Raw genomic sequence first — 25856 nt, 5'->3', positions numbered from 1 at the left:
GGAATTACAAGAAGAGTTCTACTTTAAACACTTTAAAATCAATTCTATGTTTAATTACATAAAAGAGAATATTACTAAAAGAAACTTAAATGGATGAGAGAATAAGAAAGAGAATAAAGAGACACAAACAATTTGATATAGAATTCATCCAAGTAGGATTACGTCTCTAGGTCCACTTCTTAATCGAGGGACCACTTTATTAATTATGTCAAGCAAAAACACTTTGTTACAGAATCCAAGCTTTGAACCTTCACAGTCTCTTTCTTCATTTACAATTGTTGGTGTAAAATAACACCTTGCAAATTCTCTCACAAAAAATTATCTCCAAGAATTTCTCACAATAATTTCTTCTCCAGGACTAATATCTTTCCCAAGGACTAGTTATCTTTACAAGAGAGAAATAACCCCTTTTTATACAAGCTTATTTACCTATTATGGTGAAAACCGTAATATTTTACAGATCTCCCATTTTTACATAACAATCCCTCCATTACAATAAAATCTTACAAAATAATATACTTTCCAAAGAATGAATGATATATAATTTGATCATAAATTCCCTCGTCAATAATTTTAATATTATTTCGCTCTTGTCGGAAATAGCCTTAATATTTTAGGGATTTGAATCATTAATTATCACGAAGATATATTTCAAGAGATCTTGCTATTTTATAGGGGTTTATTCATAAGCCTTTAAACTAGGGATGGTAAATGACATATTTTTTATATATATAAAATTTGTGGCTATTTTGTTAGAAAATATAAACCCACAAAAATAGGGGCTAATGAAAATAGTGGGCTTCTTTTCTTGAGGTCAAAATATTTCTATAATATCTTCCACATTTTGTCTCAGATTTTGATGAAATGAACACCATTGAAAAGCTCTAAAAAAAGTCTTCACAATGAGACCAATATTGACCCATTTTTGGTGACTTTATTTTTTTTACCTTTTTCTGAGCCCTTTGATTCGCTGATTTCGTCAAACATTTAACTAAGCATAACTTCTACATATGAGATCTTTTTGACCTCATTCATGTTGTATCAGCTCCCATTTTCTAAGCTCTTTGGAATGATGTTGAATTCGAGAGATTTTGATAATGTAAAATTTTTAGGCCTTTTGGATCCACTTGGATTAGACTAAAACTAAGGATATTGGTTACTCATGGAAGTTAACTCTTCTGTATTGCATGGTAACAAAGAGGGAGATTGTATTCATAAAATAATATATTTGAGGTGTTGCCATCAATGCCAAAGAGAGAGATAGTTGGAAACTAAAATTGAAATAATTATTGTGTTGTCATTGATGTCAAATCTACTGATGAGACATGTTTCTATTTGATCTAAATGCCATATCTATTTGATTGATGAAGAGGATTTGAGAAATTGCAAATAACTAAAGCACCTAGAGGAAAGGTTGAGTTATGAAAAGTTGCAATGGACATTTGATTAGTTAGACTTTGACAAGATAATTTGATTGTTTAAATTATGAAGGCATGTGAAGAGATTGATAGATTGCATAAGATTGACTAAGAAATAGAGTAAAAGAACAAGGAATTTTGAAGTGTATTTCGAGCGATGCTACTGTCAACCGAGCCACTGTAAGTGCCAAGAAAATTCAATGTTGACCGAGCATCAGTATCAATCGAGTGACAGTATTGATGCCAAGCTAGAAGCTCTATATAGATCGAGAAATTTAGTGATGATTGAGTGTCAGAATCTTAGTGTTGGCTAAGGAACAATATTTTAATTGTTTGCAAGAAATTGTGATTTCCAGTTGACTCAATTGATTTCTTGGGATATGGAAAGTGTTTTGAAGATAAGGATCAATGCGTTGGATCATTTAATTCATGGAGATGATTAGGTAAGATACCTAATGGATGGATTCCATGAGATGTTTCTAGAGAAGAGATGGAGATGAACAGATACAATGAATTTGTTGGCTTAGATCATAAACTATAAGATCTACGGTGATTGTGAAAAATGATAAAGGACTAGAATTATCTATTTGAGGCACAAAGGAAAATTTTTATGACAGAGATGCAAAGAACAAGAGAGTAGAGAAGTTGTGTGTGTTCAAAAGATTTCCAGTAAGATGGAACAACGTGTTGAGGTTGATAAGAAAATCCAAGTAGAAGGCTTAAGTTTTTTGTTAAGAGAAGGGTGAATGCTTGAAGGGTTTCCAAGAAAATCGAGGATAGAGATGACAAGGAAGGTTTATCAGGGATTCAACACATGAACTGAACTGAGATATGAAACTACAAAGTGAGTTGCAATTATACAGATCAAACCCTACTGTTTTCTTTCTAATCATTGTAAATAGTTTGTATTAAAATCCTTTTAATCAGAGGTTGACCTAACAATCATTAAGGACTTAATAATCTATGTAAATCCTTTAACTAGGTGACATTCTAATGGAATGTTCTAAAGTGTTCTGACAAGACCACTCCTAACAAGGTGATTAATTCATTTAACCAGGTCACATTTAATAGTGTGGATTATAACCTTTAACAGGGTTGGCTCCTAACAAGGCTCACTTCATAAGCATATTAACTCACAAGAAACATATTAACAACCCTTTATAAAGAAAACTTAGCATTCTAGTTTGAATTATAAATATAGAAGATAAATAGAAGCAATTAGAAAGTGGGTAATTAAAGATAAGATTTATTATGGGAAAATCTAAAATCCAATATGGACTGAAAATAATATTCCAAAGGAAAGCTCTCACATAATGTCTATGGACTTAAAAACAAAATCTCATCATACAAGTACATAATATTAGATCTCATTAAAATTATTCTCAAATCAAGGTTTTTTTTTTTTTTTTTTTTAACTTTAACATTAATTTTTGGAATTCAATATTATTGATTTTTTGGAAAGTTTGAAGTATAAATTCTTATTCTAGTCATGCCACTAATTTTCTATAAGATCAATTAAAAAAGAAAAAATAGAGGTAAGTTTCTAATTTTAATTTTAGAGCCATTTACTAAATTTCAAAAAAAAAAAAGTAAAAAATAACTATTGACAAAAAATTATTTCTAAAACACACAAAACATGTTAACTTAAATATATAATATTGAGCATGTTTCTTTATATTAAAGAAAAGTATATAAAGTCTAGTTTATTAGTTGAATGATTGTATAAGATAATTTAAATCCTCAACAAAAAATCACATTGCTCACTTAAATCCTCAACAAAGAAAATGATAGATTTAATATTATTTAAATTAAATAAAAAATAATAATATTTTTAAAATTAAAGAAGTTAACTTTAAGGAGCTTGACATTATTTTTTATGTTTAGTTATAATAAATTTTACAAACTTAATAAAGGGTTCAATTTGTACAATAAACATATTTTATTCATTTACACTTTCATCTTATTAATTGAAAATTTTATATTATAAACATTAATCTCAAATATTTCTATAGTTAAATATGACAACTGTTTTATTCATTTACACTTTCATCTTATTAATTGAAAATTTTATATTATAAACATTAATCTCAAATATTTCTATAGTTAAATATGACAACTTTTTCAATAGAACTTTATGAGTTCTTCTAAAAAAATGATGAAATCCAAGCAATAATCTTTATCAATTTTTTTTTTTTTTTTTTAAATTATTACAAACACCCATTTGTACCTCTAAAATCTCAAAACATCATCTCCCCGTCATTGATAAATTTTAAGCTTATTTAGTAAAATAAAATTTATTTATACAAATATATAACATTAGATTTTCATTAAAAATGTTGTCAAAACACTCAATTTTTTCAAAAACTTCCTTAAGAGTTTTCTTTGTAGTATAAGCTCTTATTTGTATGTCATTAATTTTATATAAGCTCAATTAAAAGGAGGGAAAATAAAGGTAAGTTTCTAGTTTTAATTTTAGAATCATTTACTAAATTTTAATTTTTTTTTTAAAATAACTATTTGAAAAAAAATCCATTTGTGAAACATGGAAAGCATATCAACTTTAGAATATAATTTTCATTAATTGTCACCTTGTTTTTCTATATTAATTTTTTTTAATAAAATCTATCCCTTGTTGCTTACATCATCATAGATACATCTCAATGGAATTATATAGTCTTGACTAAAATATTTTAAAACTCATGTTGCTTTTTCTAACACCTTAAGGAAACATCTCCAATACTCGCTTATGACCAAAGCTCTTACTATTGAGTGGCGAATCTTCAATGAAATCAGGAAGTGAAAATTATTAAGCTTAGCCGGAGTTTAAGACTTCAAAATGTGAAAATGTGATTGGCTAGGTATAAAAAGAAATGATTGAATTCATGTGTCTTTGTGCACTTCAAATGGCCAACGGTGTGATTTACAATATCTATTATGTTTGATATAGAAAAAATGTTGGCTACTCTATTTTTCACACTTCCAATCATTCAAAATTTTCAATTTAATTAAATTTATTATTTATTACAATTCTAGATGTTATAATGTAATTAAATAAAAACTTACGTGCATTTAAGATCAAATTGAAAACAATGTCTAAATACAATTTCCATTGAATCGTCTATGAATACAAAAAAACATATAAAGAAAGTTGCACTCCTTATTTGATTAAGTGTTTTTTTTGTGGTACTAGAGAAACAATTCAAAACAATAATAAAAAAAAAGAAAAAAGATATCCAGACCATAAATGTAAAATCAAGAATAAGGAAAGATAGTATGGACAATAACAATGTAATTTCAAAATGGGTAGCACAACACAAGATCCAACTAATGTATTCTTGGAACATCTAGTGTCCAACACCAAACAATTACAATTTCTCTGTAAAACTATATTGATTTCATGTGGTAAGTCCAAAAATTGAAACAAGAACCGTCTCACTAACCACCAATTAAGATATAGACTTATATCAACCATGAAAATGATTTTGTCCATCTTTAAAAGAATTGTCATTGCAAGAGACTTAGTAAACGCATGCAGATAATCAATAAGAATGCTCAACAAAGTAGAGTTCTTTGATCAAATCTTTTATAAATCAAATTCTACCGTTCCACTTTAAATAAAAGAATATTTTTATAAAATTAAAATTAAAATCTATTAAATGTTGAGTAGAAACTAGTAATTGGAGATTGAATTAGAAATAATACTACTACAAACAATGAATATCATATAATCTTCTAATAAAGTATCTAAATAAAGTATTTAATAGCTTATATTAATTATGAAAAATCCATGAATTGCGTGAAGAATCCCTTTTAACACTAGATTACCATTTGGTAAACTAGAGTTCCCCTTAGATAAGAGTATCGAATTTTAACTTTAAAAAAGAGTACCGGCAAAGGAGACCATCTGTCCTCTTGAAAGACAATTAAAATTATTTACCACTTCCTTGAGAATGACAACTTTGCTTTAATTTAAAAATATCCAAAAGAGAGAAACATTGAATCCTATGCTGCAAACATGTTTTTCATCTTGTACAAGAAAAGAATATGCTAAACATGAAAAGAACGCTGCCCAACAATAAATTGAAGGACCTGGTTTGTCCAAAGCAGAGGAATGTGGATGCTGAGAAGAGAGAAGAGAAGGGAACAAAATGTTCTTAAAATGGCAGGGGAGGGATCAATATCTTGTGTTGAATATGATCTTAAATTGATAGAGATGGAAGAAGAGAACTTAGATAGATTCAGAATCAGGTAATCTTTTCTTTACAGAGTGTTTTCAAGATTTATTTTGATTTTTCTTTTCTTATTTATAATTTTGTATCTGTGTAATGAATTAAAATCAGATCAGGAAATTGTTTTGCAAAGAAGTTGGGAAGATCTATTGGGTATGAGGGTTTTCAAACTATAAGATTTCGAGGTATATAAAACTTTCTACTATTTTTTTTTAAATTAATTTTTATAATTTGTGTTATGAAATTGATAATTAGTTGGTACGTTTTATATTTTCAGGATTAATTCTCTGAGAAAATGGCACTACAAATGAATTTGTGGGAGGAAAGCTAATTTGGTGAGCAAGTTGTGTTAGACATGATTGGACCTTCTGCACCTCTCAATCTTTATATAACATTCATTTGAAGTGCTCTTACAATACAAATTATTTATAATGTTGATATTGAAAGAGTGGATGTTTTTGCCCTGTCCAATTAAAAAAGGTGTAGATCAGTTGATAACCAACTGAGAATCAATGCGGCCAGGCTCATTATTTGTATTGTATTTGAGCTATGGGGATCTTTATTTATAGTGAAAGGAGATAGAGCAGCATATTAAAACTCAAAGTCAAAAGAGAAGCCCTCAAACAACTAAGAAGTGGAAAGAAGCCCTTCAATACTTGTTTTAATCTATCAATTACAATATCATAATGAAAACACTTCTTCTATGCACTATGGATGTATCATATGGTTATTCTTATGTTAATATTAATATTTCCAATTTCACTTAGTGTGTATATTTTGGATGTATCATATGGTTACACTTTTGTTTATAATATAATACTTCTGTTTATAATATAAAAATTCCAATTTCTCTATAAAATTATAAAATTGATTCTCTGTTTCAGTACCTTGCTGTTCAATTATTTGACTGTTATAACAACTAGATTTAAATTCCAATTTTTTGCTCTCTCAAACAGGAAGAATTACTGTTTCATTACATACATTAATATTTAAAAAGAAAAAGAAAAACTGAGCTGAACTGAACTGATAAGCATAGAGCAGCAGTGGTAGTATTATGTAGAGTGACTATTAGAGAGAGTTTGTAATAAAATAACTTTTGGGGGCCTTATTGAAAGTCTCCATATACAATGTACATCATAAAATTGCTCATCTTTTTCAAGAGAAGTTGTCTACAATTTTAGGTTGGTTTTTTTGAGATTTTTTGTATTAAGAATATGGATGTATATTTTTTACAAATAAATGGGATTATACCTCAATCTATGATGCATACAAAATGTTTAATTGCTTTACATTTTAGAATATAAATTGTTCTGGGTAGTTTGATGAAGATATGAAAGGCATCAAACAAAAATCAAGTGTATATAACAATTATATTGCAGCATACAAGAAGCTTGTTAGCAAATGCAAACTCCATTATTTTATCAGTAACCTTCTGCCCTAGCTCTAAAGGAATTTAAACTCTTTAGGTAGAGGGCATTGGAAACATGGATTCTCTAGTTGATGAAAGTTTTTAATCCAGAGAATGAAATCGATGAATCTATTACAAACCTTGATAATCATTATTCAGTAATTTTCATTTGGGTGACATGCAAATGAAGTGAAATTTGAAGACCTAAAATACATGGATGCTAACAATGGATGTTATAATTAAAATAACAATGACTGCAGAGGATAGGTGAACATTCACCAATAAAAATAACCTATTATGGGCTCCTAACATATTCGTCATGATCAAATGTGGGTGGCCCCAATTTTTCGCAAATGGTACAATCTTTGTTGTGGTAGAGGATGTGTTAAAACTAGGGAAGTGACTGGTGTGCACCATTTTTTTCCACATTAGATCCCTTGAATTTCTTGCCTTAAGTTCCTTGGTGGTTCAAGATGTGTCCATGTGTGTGATAGGTAGAGATCATGTCGAACTATTTGGGTTGAGTTTGGGGGGACTTAAAAATCAATGGTTTCAAATTTGGAGATCTTTGGATGTTAAGTTATCAAGCAAACACATGGTTGTAGTAGGTTGTATGCATGGAAGCACTAGTATTGTGCTAAATGGAAAGTCTTACACTTGATCAACCCTTATACAGTTCACTTTCACACGTTTAGATATAAAGATCCTAAAGAAAGAGCCCTAATCTTTCATCATAAAATGTTTGAAAAAGATTTTATCTAATGATTCAAAAATTGTAAGATGTGCATAATGGAACTTGTAAAGTATGCATTTCTTAGATATGAAGCATCATTTAGAATTTACAAATTGGGTTCTAATAGACTTTGAGAGTTTCATAAGGAATTGATGAATGGGCTCCAATCTTTTGAAAGTTTCATATGTTAAGTTTCTCAAATGGTGGAGAATTCGGTTTTAATAAGAGGTCATAATTTCAAATTTAATAAAATTATTCTAGATTATAAAAGCTTCATTCCTTTCTCTCTATATGAAAATAAAAAGAGTTGTGTCAAATGTTAAAAATGACAATAATAAAATAAGAAAATGACAAATAAAATTTAATTATTTTATTTAGTTTTTCTTATTTTAATATAATATTAGTTCAATAAAATAACTTTTAAGTAAATGTTAAAAACTGTGTAAATTTTATTTTTTATTAATCTAGATAAACTAGGATATATATGGGCAGCAATACTTTGAGTTTATACAAATAGATTAGATAAACATAGCAAAGCACACAAGTGTTGCAATAAGTTTATATGATTGTTGTCAAACAATTATATTCTATATAATATATAGAATCCAAAATTTGACTTGAACTATAACAAACAACTCTAGTAAAGTGTAACACAACCACTTTAGCATTCCCAAGATATAGAAAAGCATTAGCCAAATCAACTATTTCTTTCACCCAGTGCTCTTCTTCCACCACGAGTCTTTCTTTGAAATAACCTAGAGATGGAAACCTCACCCCATAAAATAAACTAAATGCATTGATAAGACTTTTAATAAAAGGCTTACAAAATATTAGCATCCTAAAATCACTTCTTGTTTCAATTCCTCATTGCCAATGAGTATTCAAATTTATTGGCACCTTCCCCAAATTGTTTTTGAAGGAATCAAGTATATATATTCTCAGCCCAAATTTTCTCCCTCAATGGTTATCCATATTTTTAGACTTTGATGCCCAAACCCTCACCTTTCACACCTATCTTTGTGGCCTTCTATGCCAATTCTAATTGTTGATCCATATTTTCTAGATTTGTCTTATTTGATTAGTTCAATAAAAATGGTTTTAATAATCATAGTGTCATCTCTATGTCAAATAAGAAATAAGCTAAACTTGTAATAAAATATCCACAAGCAATGATCCTTGATTGTCACCTTGCTTTGATGCTCATATAGCTATAAATGCTCTTAAAATCATCCTTATGGCCTTGTATCACATACAAATATGATTTGCAAGAACTTGTTCAATATCTTTCTCTAAGAATTTGCATCTAGTGTTTATTTCATTTGTATATCATTCTCTTATAATTCCCTACAAAGAACCTACCAAAATACAAATTAGTATATGTAATTAATTTGAAATGCCTTTTTCAATAGTACAATATCAAGGGACTAAGTATCACTATTTATCATCATCTTTGTGTTGCATAGGTAAAATTCTTTCTTAAAATGATGTGGCATACCCTCTCTGATAGATTTTTTACTATACAAGTACCTCCCCGCTACAAACTTCCATATATCAACATGCTTGAGTCTAAGGCATTAAATTGAAAGTGATCTAACAAATGATCTAACATTATTAAAATGTATTAGTGGTTCTTATAATATATCCAACATTTCTTATATGCTTGAACATACACTAGGTCTAATTCACTAATTCTTATATTTAACTAATGTACTAAGTTAAAGAAATTTAAAGAAGAGATGTGGATCTTAGTGGTTCCAAAGGCTTACATAATGAATGTACATAATCATAATTTACAACTAATCAATATGATAAGTAGGAGATAATTTCCATAGCAAGTCAAATTGTAATATTGCTATCAGGACTTAACTATGTGCTTCTGAGTCAAAGTCATTGACCCATGTTTCATGAGTGGTGATTCAAAATGAATCCATCTCTCATGAGAATAAATAGACACTTAGCACTCATTGGATCTAGGAAGTCTCGATGCTTCACCCCTGTGAGCATTACCTAGATCCAATGAGTGCTAAGTGTTCCATTTATTCTCATGAGAGATGGATTCATGTTGAATCACCACTCATGAAACATGGGTCAATGAGTTTGACTCAAAATCACACAGTTAAATCTTGATAGCAATATCACAACTGATCAATATCTTTGAAGAACTAGAAATTTATCATTAAATTTGATTTTCTCTTACAATATATAAAGTATTATAAATTAATTTCTTTTCATATTTTAAAACAATCTAAGAATTTCTTCTACTTCCAACAAATTTCAAAAAATCTTCTAATCAATTATTAACTTTAACTTTAATTTTAACGTACCAATACCTCTACACTATAATACAAACTTCACATTTTATTCCATGATTCATACAAACCCAAAAAAAACATTTATTGAATTTTTTTTTTTAACATACACTAAACTAGAGTTGCCACAGACTACACCATCAAATGTCAACTTTAAGAAAGCCTACCGGCAAAGGAGACCATCTGTCCCCTTGAATGACTTCAGAAATTATTACAGGGAGAACTTTGCTTTAATAAAGTTATTCTAGAACCTTTTGACTTTGGCATATACAACAATAAGGTTACATTTATCCCTCATCGCTTCATTAAAAAATCCTCAGAATATAAATCCTTTTGCTTTAAACCAGTCAAAGTAAAAATTGGGACAGGACCTCCATTACCATTGTAATAGTCTTTTTCAATTTCAAGTCATGATGGAATCCTATGCTACTATGCTGAAAATATTTCTCTGTTTAAGAGTCCTTTAAAATGTAGACATTTTCCTCATCTTGTACATGTTAACACAGAGCATGAAAAAAAATGTTGCCCAACAATAAATTGAAGGATCAATGTTCTGAAGATAGCAGGAGATGGATCAATGTGTTGGGTACCCAAAATTGATGGACATGTTCAGAGTGAGGTATTTATTTGATCTACAAGATGTTTGATTGATTTTGATTCTTTTTTCCTCATCTGTGTTCTGTTGCTTGTATAGTATAAAATATCAGAGAAGGAAATTGTTCTGTAAAGAAGTTGGGAAGATCTATTGGGTATGAGGGTTCTGAGGCTATAAGACTTTCAGGTATGTGAGACTTCTTTTATTGTTTTTTTTTAAATTGTTTTTATAATTTATATTCTGTAGTTAATAATTTAATTTTGTTTGTTTTATGTTGTCAGGATTAATTCTCTGAAAAAATGGCAGTACAAATGTATTTGTGGGAGAAAAGAGAAATTGGTGAGCAGGTTGTGGTAGACATGACTGGATTTTCTGTACTTCTCAATAATTTTGTAAGATTCATTTGAAGTACTCTCACCATACAAATTATGTTTAATATTGATATTGAGAAAGTGAAGATTTTTATTCCCTCCAATAGAAAGGAAGTAGGGCAGCTGGTTGATAACCAACTGAGAATGGATTCGGCCAGACTTACGATTTGTATTGTGTGGAGCTCAGTCAATCTATGATGACTTCAATTAATAATGAAGGGGGATGAGGCAACATCTAAACGATATCCTTGCGCATTACTGCAGAAGCGAATGTATGCTAACAACCCCAAAGTCAAAAGAGAAACCCTCAAACAACTAGCAAGTGGAAAGAAGCCCTTCAATACTTGTTTTAATCAATCAATTAGAGTGTCATAATGATGATCAGCACTTCTTGTATATACTTTGGATATGTGATTCATGGTTATGCTTTTGGTAATATTTCTCTCAAAATCTTAAAAGTGATTTTCTACACTTGGATCACTAAATAGGTTTTAACATTTTGAATCACTTGGTGGAGAGAATTCTTAGCGAGGTAGAAATTCTTCAGAGAATTCTTAGCAAGGTAGAAATTCTTCAGCCAAACCTTTCATGTCTAGGTGCATGTAGTGAAATTTTGTTCATGGGGTAACTTTTAAGCCTAGATGCTATGATACCCAGATTCAAAACATTTGTATGTTTCTCCAGATTTGAGGCTAGAGCGGCTTCAGCATTTCTACTTGGTCTGTTTTTACAATATTCTATAGACAAATTTAAGATTGTGTTGTACTCTGTTTAGTAACTCTTTTTCATGAAGTAATTTCAGCTTAGATGTTGCATCTGAGAGAGATAAGATATCTGGTTTAGTTTATGTTTTCTGAGGTTTGAAACTGAGGATGCATTTATAACATGAATTGCACTCTTTTTATAGAAGACGGAGATTTTAGAAATGTGCACATGATCAAATTACTATTTATTGGAAGATTAGAGTGCCTCAAAGAAGTGAAAGATTGTTGAAAGATAAAAAAATTAGATGTTAAATTGTACTTTGAGTCTTCATTTTGATCAGTAGCTCCCGAGTTACTATTTTTTAAGATAGTGAAAAGAAATCGGTAATATTGGAAACTTGGGGGTTATTTAGCCATTGAATTTTTTTTTTTTTTTGAAGAAGTTGCTATGGCATACTGTAGCTCTTTTTCTTTTAAAAAAGCTTTAGGGGCATTGTGTATTGGTGGTCGGTAGAAAGAAGTGCTAACAATGCTTTTCAAATGTTTGTAGTGTGACATGTTTTTTAGATGTTTTCTTTGTGATATCATTCAATGTTTGTTATATCTCATGTCTTGACACATGATGAGATATTGTGTTGTATTGACTCATCTACACATCTCGCAAAGGATTTACCACACTTTTTTATTGCTTAACACTGCTTTTATAAGGTCCTTTCAACATGGTGCAGCTTCATTCATGTAGCACAAATTTCCTCCTTCTGAAGCACGCTCCATTTGCTCTCCTGCAGGTCTACCTAATATTGCAAACGTCCTCAATTGCACAAGGTCTACTTTAATTGTTTTCTTCTAAATCTATTTGCCTTTTATTATCTAACTCACTAATAGGCCTGTGCTTCCTAGCACCAACATTCCTCATTTGATTGCATTTTGTTTTGACAACTAAATTCTTAACACCAATACTTATTTTGCATAAATGAGGTTTATATAAATAACTTTTTAAATTACTAAGAAGCTCTTTTATGACATTAAAATTTGATCTTGCACAAAAACTTTACGATAGATGTTGAAATCCTTCCATGTCTATATAACTCCAATGTGTTCCGAAGCAACTCTAGTCTATGAACAAGACAGTCACATCATTTTTCCAATATAAGACTAAATATATCTGAGGTATTGAAAAATCAATCTACTAAGAATCTAATTCAATTGCATTAATAGAAATCCCTAAAATAATGTTTGCCAAGAATCGGTTGCCTCTAAATAATGTATTCTAAAATATTGCGAGTATGATCTTAAAATCATGCTTAATAACTCACAACATTATGTAGAAGATCGCGTGATTCAAGAACTCGTTGTGATGGTTCCAGTTGATTATGTCACGGTTTGAGTTCCTCTTGTTGTTGTTGATGGTGTCACCAAAGTTCCTTTCCTTGGTCCTTGCGATGTCGTGTCCATTCTCCCTGTTGGTGTTTCAATGGGGGATGTGTGTCTTCCTTGCTCGTCTCTTGCTTGGAGGTTCCTCTTTCTCATATTTTGTTGGTCGCAACCTATGTTGGTGTGGTTGTCCCTATGGTTGCTAAGGTTTGAACTCTACAAGCATGTATATTCCATCTCTGAATCAGTATGTTGTGACAAGGCTCATTGAATAGAGCACTAATCAAACTAATATTCAACAGAGGTTAATTGAAATCATATCATAAAAATTAATCAGAATGCAGTACTCTTATTTCAATACTTAGCCAATGGAGAAAGTGGTATCCCAGGGACTAAAAATGTCTAAATTATCATATGGAAAGGGCACAAGTATAATGTTGTGCATCTCTTCTTCAAGCTCATACATTTATGTTGTACAAAAGTTAAATATTTGCTAAAAATCAATCATTTGTTATAAGATATTAAAAAGATATATTGATTATATAACGCATAACTAAAGCATCTTTACATCTCATACTATGGTTATTAATTTGAATAAAAAAAATCCATGGAAGACACTATGATACCAAACATTCATAGTTTCTTAAGTAAAACAATTTTACTTTAATGCTTACCATAATCACACTTACTCGTATTTTTATTCATTTTGTTGGAAGGTAATTTCTTCCTCACATAGCTAGATATATTTATTTTTGATTTGTTCATTGTTAGTTGTAACTAACTAATATGGACATGCATGTGGTTAAGAAGATTACTTATAACTCCACAAAAAATGTTAGAAAAGGAATTACTATTAAAGCACCTTCCTCTATCCAGGACAAAGCAGCAGGCAAAGCACCACTCTTTGTTTAGTCTTCTCCAAAATGTGCCTAGAAAATTCTAGAATGAGCATGGAATAAGAGAGATTATTTTTTGTTGTAATAGAGTTGTGTTATATAATTATTTGTGTTTTTTGTGTTTAAGATGTCAATGCTAGTATAAGGTGTTGTGACTTGAAATTTTTTATGCCAATAGGAATACAAGTTCATGCCTAATGAAGCAGATATAACATCTCCTCCTATTTTAAAGTTAAAAATCATAAATAAAAAATAAAGTTCTAAATCAAATATAAAAACAATCTAAACTCTCTATCAATGAAATATTCATGTTTGAGTAGAAAAGAACATATAATTGAATTCACAAATATGAAGAATAAAAAAGGGAAAATTAGTCCTTAAAAAGATTTCTAACTGCAAGGAACTTTCTTCTATATTCTACGAAACTTAAAATTAATAGTAGTACATTTATACTAACTATGTTGGGCTACAACAAGTAGTCAGATTTTTTTTTCATAAAATTGACAAATGTATTTTGACTCCACTGACAATCAATCATTTTAGGGTAATGCCGGAGAATCTTGATTTTGAAAACTCCTTTACCAAATCTAGAAATAGGGTCTCCAATTTCCACCATGTTAGAAGTCTAATTTCACACTTGAGACAATTTTTTTTCCATGATCCATCATTTGTCCCTTCTTTAAGAAATATACATGAAGAAAATTCTTGGTTACCTTCTTAGCAACTGTTAAATCACATACAAGATTATATAATTCAATGTCGTTAAGTGTATATACAAAAATCAGTATCAAGAGTTGTCAATGCCAATCTAGCAACTGTTAAATGTGAGTTCTTCTTTTTAGCATGGGATGAACAAATAGTGAAACAAAGGAATGGAATTTTAGTTCCTTTTGGATCACTTCCCCAGTGGAACATTGTGACAAGCATAGCTAGGAAAAGTGTTAGGTGGGTTCCTCCAGCTAATGGCTTTGTCAAAATTAATTTTGATAGTGTATAAAGAGGTAATTTGGGCCTCTACGCATCAACATCTTCAATGGAGATCATTGGGGAAGACTTTATGCTATTAAATGCTCTCCTATTCTTTAAGGGACTAATAATTTTGTAGAGGCAGCTGCTTTATAGTAAGGCTCGAGGTTGGCTAAGAAAGGGGGATCTAAGAAGATTCGTGTAGAGGAAGATTCTATAGTAATTGTGCATGCTTGCATATATTCAATGAAATATTCATCTATTTCGTTATTATAATATGAATGATTTGGTATAGATGAATGGTAGAGAAAAATTGCAAGAAGTTATTGTGATGAAACTCCTTAACTATCTAAAATCTATGTTTTGCTAGGAAAAACTCCACTTTCCTTCTCTATAGGCATTTCTTATAATTTCAGACAATTTCTTGGCACCACTTTAGGATTCTATCTGAACAAGTTTAACTTTGCATTATATTGACCAACTCTACATATTAGTGTATATTTAATTCTAATTTCATATGTGTCATCTAATAGCATGAGCATTCAAGAAAGGAAAAGAACTATTAAATTTATCACCTTTTTTGCAAATTGCACCAAAGACTCTTCAATTATAGCTTGAAAAGACTTGTTCCAGTTGTTTATATCATCATTGAGATTGGAAGGCTCATAAGTACAATGCATGCTCTTGCACAAATGCCTTGCTAGATCAGACTTAGCACCAACCATTGCTACAAAAGCTTGTGATTTTGATTATTGTACAAGGATAGCAAAAATTTCAATGATATAAGTTAGCATTTGAGGTTGTTGCACCACATTTTTGTAATCAAGATGTTTAATGAGCATGGAAAATAGAAAATGAGTAGAATGGCCTACAAATTGACCAGCAGAAAAGCATGACATATCATAAAATATTAAAACGAAAAGGTGAATTTGGCATTTGGAAATAGTAACTGAAATATAAGGGTTACCTGTTTTCTCCATTAAGCATTGCATGTCATATAGATCACATAGTGCGAGTCCATTATGAAGGGACTAGTGTTTCCCACAATCAAAAAATGAAATATAGGTTCAAGTACATGGCATATTGTGGTGGCCTGCTTTGCTAATTTGGCCATGCCTTGAAGATAAATCTTTGACTAGACTTTAGGATCCCCTGCTTCCTCCCTGTAATATTATTCAACATACCACCACAATCAAAAGAAATAATGATAATAGTTCATGAATCAATGTATACTTTAGAATGATCTAATATCATTCGTTTCCACTATTCAAATTATTCTTCATGTCTCCAAATTTACAACAAAAGTTATCAAATGCAATCAAACATGATTGCAGCTAAATAGAAACAATAGAATACCTTATAGAGGAATAATTTGAGGCAATCCCATAGAAAGCCATTCTTTCGAATACTTCATACACTACAACTAATTTCATAAATAAATGAGTTTTACTATGGCATCCTTCTACATAGTCTAAAACCAAGAGATTCACACAATTAGTTAACATGCAATCATAGGTTAATGTTGAGGTCCACTTGGTTTCGAGAATAGTTTAATATTCTCTACTAATATTTAGCATACAAGTATAATATACCCAAATATTCCAGGTACCTAATATATATACTCATATCCACGGGATCAAGACCCTTGAACTACTTCTAACGAATATGTCATTCTAGTTCTAATTATTTTGATCTAGTTGTATTCCTATAACCACTAGTGAGCTTTACTCACCTAATACAACTCTTCGCCATCATACACCCACTTGAGTGAATCACACAAATTTCTATAATTACAATATTGTAATACCCCAGTGCAACCTTTGTTTTGTAGTTTATATTTAATGTAAGGTTAACCTATATACATCCTAACTCACTCCTTATATAGTTCAAGTGAAATAAACACATGAAAAATGAGAGAGAGAAAGAGGAATCTACTTACCAATAGGCGTTGTCATTGCATCTGTGGCCATGCTACCTGTTGAGTGAGTTTTACTATTTTTCTATTGTGCCAAGATCTCTTTGTTTACACACACACACACACACACACACACACACACACATGCACATATGCAGAGATCACAAGGGCATGAAAATGAGATGCGAAGATCACAAGGGCACAACAATGAATCACACAGACACGACAATGAAATCCTAGATCTCCACTGGTCTCCACAATCCAAAAGATCTATATATATATATACATACATACATAGACACAGAGATATGTGTGTGTGTGTATGTATGTATATATATATATACATATGTGTGTATATATATATACATATACATATATACATATATATATATATACATATATATATATATGCATATATATGCATACATACATACATATGTATATACATACATACATATATATACACATACATACATATATATACACATACATACAGACATACATCTACACATGCAATTTTATCACCGTGGAAAATTGTATTTGATCTTGTTAGCTAGGAATAGCTGATTGTTCATTTTATTGTGCCAATTTAACTAGGTTATGGCTTGTTTCTTTCTAAAAATATCTGCTATGATATGTTTTTATAAATTTTCTTGCGAGCTCTATCCATTATTCTTGGTCTACATTATTTTTGTGCAGGATCTTGAGCTAAGTACTTAGCACAGGTTGAGTGAGTTGTATTGTTTTATTATTTCAATTCTAGAATATGTATATAGCTAGATCAATTTTCTGTTATGCTAATATGTAATGAGCACCTTAAAAAAGATCTCTCTCTCTCTCTCTCTCTCTCTCTCTCTCTCTCTCTCTCTCTATATATATATATATATATATATATATAAAGTGTAAAGTTTCTTACTAGATTTCATATTCGAGGTTGACTGATGAACAACTTTTCTTGCAAGTATGAGCACTAATGTCAAAGAATTGATGTGCTTGTATTTATTGATTTTGATGCTATTGTACATATGCATATATATATATATATATATATATATATATATATATATATATATATAATAGTATGTACATCATACTGGTATACATATGTACATATGTATATATATGTTGATCACTGTTATTGTCATACCGAAGCTACATGCTTTAACATAAAGACTACAAGTTGTACAATTTGTCATGTATTGCATCTGCATTTTCTTTGTCATTGCTTATAAGAGTGCTTCAAGGTTGGGAACCACTTCAACATTCTTTGCATAGTTTAGAGGTAATGTCATTGTGGCAAAGAGAATAACTTCTGTGAAGAGTTGAGTGTAAGGAGTTACTACCCTTAACCTATACTACAAATTCCTAGGAGGCAAGGGACCCTAAACCTATGCTACATTTTTCGGAGACATGGGAGAAGTTACTATCAGCTTTAGTACTTCATAACATTCTAGATCATATAGTGATGCTCAAATTAACTTCAATACATGTATGGTTACATCCTTGGCTTCCATTGTTGGGCCAATGTATTGAGCCTTTATATCCAACCATTCATTATAAATTGGGGAATGTGTTTCATGGCTGGCATGCAAATGATGCATTTGCATATGCAATTTTATCACCTTGAAAAATTGTATTTGATCCTACTAGTTGGGAATAACTAATTGTTCATTTTATCATAGCTAATCTAATGATAGTTCTACAAGAATTTTTAATCAACCCATCTAATTAGCAACTAGACTAATTTAATTTGGTTATGGCTCAGGCATGTGTTATTCCCATTTATCACATGGTTGCAATGTTGGAGGCAACCTTTTTTTCAAAGTGGCAGCGCGTTTTGTATCATTGGCTTTGTTCAAGTTCTGATTTTAATGAAGTAACAAAGTGGTTTTTAGGGTAGAAAGGACTATATAATGAAGATGAAACTTGAAAACTTGAATGTTGAAATGCTGAAATGACAGCTATCGAGTATCAAACACCTATGCTAGAGTTACAACACAATGTGAAGTTGACTTTAGATATAAACAAAAAAGAAGAAAACATGATATAAATCATTCCCTATTTGTTTTGTTTTTGGAGAGCTACACATGAAAGAGGGTGGAGATCTCTAAATGAGCGTGGAGAGCTCTAAATGTTAGTGGAGATTTCATTGTCGTGCCCTTATGATCTCTACATTTCATTTCTGTGCCCTTAGTGGAGATCAGTGGAGATCTACAATTTTTTTGTCATTCCCTTGTGATTGTTGCATTTCATTGTTGTGCCCTTGTGATCTCTGCATTTCATTTTTGTGCCCTTGTGATCTTTGCACCCTCACTTTGTGATTTTTTTCGTGTCGTTCCCTTATGATTTGTTACCCTTTGCACTACAACATTTGGGTTCAAATTGCGATGGCAATTTGCGACAACAGTGTAATTTATGGTGCATTCAGGCCCAAATGTAGTAGTGTTCTGCAATTTGCTTCAAGGGGAGAAGAGGTACCTATGTAAATGTTCTTTTCTTTTTCTTCTAAACATGTATCTCTTTATATTTCCCCACGTATGTGTGTGTTTATGTATGTATGTATATATACAAAGATATCTCTATTTATATAAATATATACACACATAGACACATATATGTGTGTGTATGTATATATATAAATGTATACATATACATATGTATATATATGTATATACATACATACATACATACATATATATAGAGATCACAAGAGCACAACAACAAGATGCAGAGATGCATATATACATACATAGATATACACATACATATATAAGTACATACATACATCTGCATATGCAATTATTTCACCTTGGAAAATTGTATTTGAACTTTACTCAATCACCAAGAGATAATATAATTTTGAAGTACAAATTTTTGCATACTTAGTTTGGTATGAATAGTTTCGAGTGAATTCATTTGAGGAGAGTGAGTCTTCTCATGATGATAATGGCTCCATGTATTGGGTCTTTAGAGGAGAGAGACTTACAAAAGATTAGATGTTGTTTATGGATATGAGATAATTTGTTTGTGATGTCAATATATCCTCCTCCATATTAAATTTATATATCATCAAATTGCTAGATACAAATCATTGGACTTGGTCTTTTGAAATGGTATGGGCTACTTGGAATTGTCAAACTTGAACCGTTGAACTGTACATTCAGATTGATGAACCAACACTTTGAATAACTATTTTCATGTTCAAAACCTTTGGCCTTTGAAACGTGAACTTTGATTTTGATTTGTGGTGCATGGACTATTATGAACCAAAATACACCTAAATGTTCCATAATTGTGTTTTAGTGATAACAAATATGAAGATCTTGAAATTAAAAAAAGATAACTATTAGATATCTATGTTTGTGTTTTAGTGATAAAAAATATAAAAATCTAATTTTAATAAAAATAATAGTCTTAAATGTATATGATAAAATAGAATAAACAAGAGTACTAGTTGTAGTTGTATAATTCTAGTATTAGTGATTATGTTAAACAAAATGTTCAATAAAATAAGTATGAAGTGACATAAATGGATCATCTTCTCGATCCTATTATGATTTGATGTGAATGCATCCGATCATTACCTGGATGATATTATGCACAAGATCTTTACTCAATCACCAAGAGATAATATAGTCTGTAAGTACACATTACTACATACTTAGTTTGGTATGAATAATTTTGATTAAATGCAAGGATAATTGCTTGTGTGAATTCAAGACATGAATAAATAATTTAATTTAGCACAAGTACTATGGAAGTGTGTATGTATGCATGTAAAGCAATTCACATAGTGAACTGATATACATACATACATGCACATATGCATACAATCATCATAATTAGTTATCCTTGAATTTGACCAAAGCTATTATATATGAACAAGAGATACATGTTTAGAAGGAAAAAAAGATTTAGATAGGTACCTCTTCTCCCCTTGAATAAAATTGTAGAGCAAGGGCACGGAGATCACAAGGGCACAACACAACAACAAAATGCAGTGATCACACAAGCACATCAACAAAATCCTAGATCTCCACTAATCTTCATCCTTGTTCGAAGCTCTCAACCCTCTTTCACATGCAACTCTCGAAAATCAATCAAAACAAATGGGGAATGATTAATGTTGTGTTTTCTTTTCTTATTTGTTTATAATGCATAATCCACAATCCACAATATCTCTCTGTATACATACATACATACATACATATATATACATACATAAATACATACATAAATACATGCATATATATACAGACAAAAAAATTATGAAAACAACAATGCACTTTTTAAGAGTTTACAATTATTTAACAAAATTAATGTTTTACAAGAAAATGCACCTCAAGAAATGTTAGCTCAGAAGCAAGAACATAGTGTTGAAACAATACAAAAAGTGCTTGACATGAGAGTTCCATAGGTGAGGGTGTTGACCAATCTTGAAAACTTGAATTTGTAAATTAAAGCTATCAATGATCAAACACCTATGCCAGAGTTACAACACACTGTGAAGTTGATTTTAGATAAGGTAGAGGCAAATATTCAGAAGTTTGGTAATCAAAATTTAAGGCATGAGAATGAAGAAGGAGTGGCTTTAGAAAGAGAAGGAGAAGGAGTAGCTTTAGAAAGAGACTGCACAGCAGAAACAATAGCTAGAAAACATAGAGAATATCATGCGAGCCATTGATTAGAATCTAGGAAAGTGTTGTGGTAGGTATTGTGACATTGGAAACAACAGTTAAATTGGTCTAGTTGCTAATTAGCTAGGTTGATTACTTCATTATTATATGATCCAATGGTAATGTTAGTTATTATTTTGGCATACATGAAAACATTATTAGTATTCATTATTATATATACATACATACATGAAAACAACAATGCACTTTCTAAGAGTTTACAATTATTCAACAAAATTAATATTTTACAAGAAAATGCACCTGAAGAACTATTATCTTAGAAGGAAGAACATGGTGTTGAAATAGTATAGAAAGTGCTTAACATGAGAGGTCTGCAAGTGAGGTTGTTGACCAACCTTGAAAACTTAAATTTTGAAATGAAAGTTATCGATGATCAAACACCTATGTCAGAGTTACAACATAATGTGAAGTTGATTAGATAAGGCAGAGGAAGATATTCAAAATTTTGATAATCAAAATTTAAGGCACAAGAGCGAAAAAGAAGGAGTGGCTTTACAAAGAGACACTACTACATTTGACCTCATTTTTTGACCAAAATTTTTGACTATCAATTAAAACGGTTTAGGTTGGTCGAATTATAGAAGGAATTAAAAAAAATCTAAGCCCGTGTTGGTCAAAATTTTGACCAACACGAGCTTAACTTTAAAATGAAATATCATTTTTGATTTCATTGTTGCGCGAAGGAGATGGAGCTACAGAACCTTGCTTTCCCGTCACTGGCTCCTCATCTGGAACACTGGACTCTCCATCTCTCGCATCCGGCTCTAAATCTGGCGAAATGATTCCTCTCAATCATCTGTACCTGGACCTCATCAACTGGTTGAGGTAAAAGGTTTTTCTGCTTGCTCCAGGTCCTGATATGTATTACCATATGGCTATGGCCTTCCCATTCGACTTGTGCATGCATTCTGAAGCAAGAGATATTGAATAAACTGCCTGAGTTTGCACCAGAGTAGGGGGAGATGACACCATCTACAATTGCCATTAGCGATCTAGTTGATCAAGCAAATTCGTATGCTAGCATTCTTCCCTCTGCATCCTCTTGTGCCCATCTACAGCCCTTACACCTCTCCATCTCACTAATTCAAAATTTACTGCAAGTTTTGTAGATGGAAAAAGCCAGAGGTTGTATACTAGGAATTAGTTGAGTGGGGAGAGTGTCTTACTATTGATTGATGGTTTGAGAGAGAGTGGGGGAGTGGGAAAAAGAAGAAAGAGGGGGAGATAGAGGTGTGGGAGATAGAGATGATTTTCCAAATACCTTATATCAGAAACCCTTGGATATATCCACTTTAAATCGGTTGACAGAAGAAGTCTCATTCATTAAAAGCCCATATAAAATATACTTTGGTAATCTGGCAAAGACTGTAACCACTGAAACCTTGAAAAATAAATTTGTGGAGAAGGGGAATGTTTTAGATGGAAAATTCATTTGCATACCACAAACAAGAAAGTCATGTGGCTATGGATTTGTTTCGTTTCCATCAGAAGCTGACATGGAGGCTGTTATTTCCTCATTCAGTAATGCGGTGAGCTTTCAAAGTCCTTACTTAACCTTGCACTTATAAGAGTCAAGTTTATGTTTTTTGGACTAATCAATGAATTTTAATCTTGAATTACATATTAGCAATAAAATACATAAGAGCAAAGAGACCCTTCACACGTTCACTGCATTTAACTTTACAAGGTTGTTGATAAGTGTTGCAAACCCATTAGCCATTTCAATGCCAGCCATCCTTCACCATGCATAAGAATCAAATGTCAAAAATATTTGAATTGAGTTTTGTCTTAAAAAAATGGCAATAAATCAAGAACTTAATCAGTGCTAAAACTGCACCATTTGTCCATTTGTTACTATTTGTAAATTTGAGTTGTCTTTTAAAAATGACAATAACTATCAATAACATGATCAGCACCATATCTACATTGTCTATCTATTTATTACTATCTTGTGCTTGATCACAAATTTTGAGGAAAATGGATGCAAGTTTCACTACTGCCAAACTTATGTATTTATGGAAAATTGGACCCAGTTCCCTAATTATCCTTTTTTGTGTAATGAACTATCACTCCAATTTCATTCTGATGATTTGATTTGGCTTTGTGCAAAGGTTTCCCCCTCCCTCCGATTGAGTTCACTCCTAAGCTTGACCTTCTTGTGACCTGAAGATCCATTTGAAGCCATACTGCAAGTTTTGGAGAAAATCTGTGGTACAGCTAATTTTTTCTGAAATCCATGGTACTGCAACATGATTTTCATGTATGAATGTTATAGATCGCCTTTGGATTTCCAATTCCTAGTTTTGGCCTATTTTTTCCAATAGCAGCACCTTCAGGGATTATTTTCAAATAATATTGCACAATCATACCAAAATTTTGGTGGAATTTCAACTAATTGTTGCATTCAACTTGATTTTGATTTTGATTTTGCATTCAATTGATGTATATCCTACCTTTCCATCATGTCTGATGTGAAATTTTGGGCATTATATTCATTTCATGAGTATTTTAATGGACTCTGGTGAATATTTTAATGGACTCTGGGAAAAAATTATGTGGAATTGCTTGGTATTTACTCTTTAGTATAGTGGATTATAGGTATCTCCCTCAATTTATTGTACAACATAGCTATGCTAGATTTTTTAATTTCACATTGATGGATTGCACAACATCCCCTTAAATTTATCCATGTGTAATTTACTAATTTATAGTGGTATTTAATTGCATATTGGAGCCTCGTCTAGGATTTGTTTTTAGCTAGATTTCAGACCCTGTTTTTCTTAATGGTTGCACCTAACTCAATCTTCAATAAAGCGGTATATTTTGTGCCATGATAAGCGCTGCCTATTGATGCATTTGGTTTTTTTCTCCAGTTATTTTATTGCGAGTTGTGTCTTAAAAAACATGAGAGTTGTTTATGATCAGTGTTAAAGAATGATGAGGTTCATAATTGAACATTTTTCTTAACCTGTGTTTATAGTTCTCTTAAACGATTTACTAAACCATGTGCAAAATACAATCATTCATGCTTGCAATAATGCAACATAAAGTAGAACTAACGAGAGGATGGTATACAAAATAGAACTCAAGTTTAGGACACCTAGAAAATGAAAATTTTAAGACCGATTAGTGAAATCAAGGACTGCAATAATATTCCTTCATTTATGAAACCTTTTCTGAGATAACTCACTTGGTCTTTCAAGGATGAACTACATTAGGAGCTTCTTGATGAATATGACGTGGTTCAGTCCTTTCTTGCCTTTTAAAATATTTTTCTTCTAAAATCTTAAAAATGGTTATATGATCTAGGATGAACGTAGTTCCACAGCAATGCAAAATTATTTTGGATATCTTATTAAGCAAGCACAAAGTACATCAATTATCAACTCTAACAAATATTCATCTAGGGTTTGATTGCTCATGGGGAAACCTAAAGGATTGACATTTATGATCATTTGGCTTGTCATAGTCTATACTTGTATCCACTCTTTCTGGTATGTAGCCATTGTGTACTAGTGATTATACCTTTCTTGCGTAGTCTTTGTTGCCTAAGATTTGACCACGAAGTAGGGAAAGAAAGTTCATCATAAGCACACTCAATAGTAAAATTTGGATTGCAAGTTCATCATAAGCACACTCACTACTTCAAAAAAATCAATTTTTGGAAGTTTCATTTAATGCAACGAAGACCCACCTTCTATTGGTGTTGGAACCTTCCTCCATTTGGGGCACCAGCCAATCTTCTCCCCCTACCCCCTACAATGACCCCATTACACATTTTTTTTGTTTATAGAATTTATTTATATGTATATGCTTTATGGTTCTTCTTTTCCTTCATTCCTGCTTGTGGTGTCTATGCCCATTTTGAAGGACCAATCAGTACTGGAGGGTTTTGATCCAGTTGCATATATCTGAGGAATTCAAATCCCTATTTAGCTTCTTGTTTGCAAAGAGTGTCATTCTGACCTGTAGCAGTTATTATAAAAGTCATTTAGGTACTTGAGGAAGCTATGCTACATAACCCATATCACTCATATAATCCTACACTTGAAGGGAGCCCAAAACCAGTTACCATGGGATTATTTTTAAATCAATAGAACATTGACAAAACATATGTGTTAAACTTGCATATGCGACAGGTTGATATAAGTGCTCCTTTAGAGTTATGTTGATGGTGTGAAACATTTTAACATTACCCATAAAGACATTTTTTTAGTTTTAAATTTGTGGTATCTCCTTAA

At 31.1% G+C, this 25856-nt stretch overlaps 2 long non-coding RNA genes across 2 annotated transcripts; both read left to right on the top strand.

Moving 5' to 3' along the window:
- Positions 1 to 5343: 5343 nt before the first annotated feature.
- On the top strand, positions 5344 to 6355 carry LOC149563251 (uncharacterized). The gene is made up of 3 exons (XR_016363547.1): positions 5344 to 5666; positions 5759 to 5832; positions 5925 to 6355. It is a non-coding gene; the product is annotated as an uncharacterized LOC149563251 (long non-coding RNA).
- A 4224-nt stretch (positions 6356 to 10579) lies between these two features.
- LOC149563250 (uncharacterized) lies at positions 10580 to 11828 on the top strand. Its single transcript, XR_016364046.1, has 3 exons — positions 10580 to 10716; positions 10792 to 10878; positions 10974 to 11828. It is a non-coding gene; the product is annotated as an uncharacterized LOC149563250 (long non-coding RNA).
- The last annotated feature ends 14028 nt before the right edge of the window (positions 11829 to 25856 follow it).

This window comes from Cupressus sempervirens, chromosome 4 (genome assembly GCF_028749045.1).
Source record: "Cupressus sempervirens isolate cs-2001-9-10 chromosome 4, ASM2874904v1, whole genome shotgun sequence".
In the NCBI taxonomy this organism is placed as follows: domain Eukaryota; kingdom Viridiplantae; phylum Streptophyta; class Pinopsida; order Cupressales; family Cupressaceae; genus Cupressus; species Cupressus sempervirens.
The sequence above is the reverse complement of the archived record's forward strand: the minus strand, read 5'-3'. Positions and strand labels throughout refer to the sequence as shown.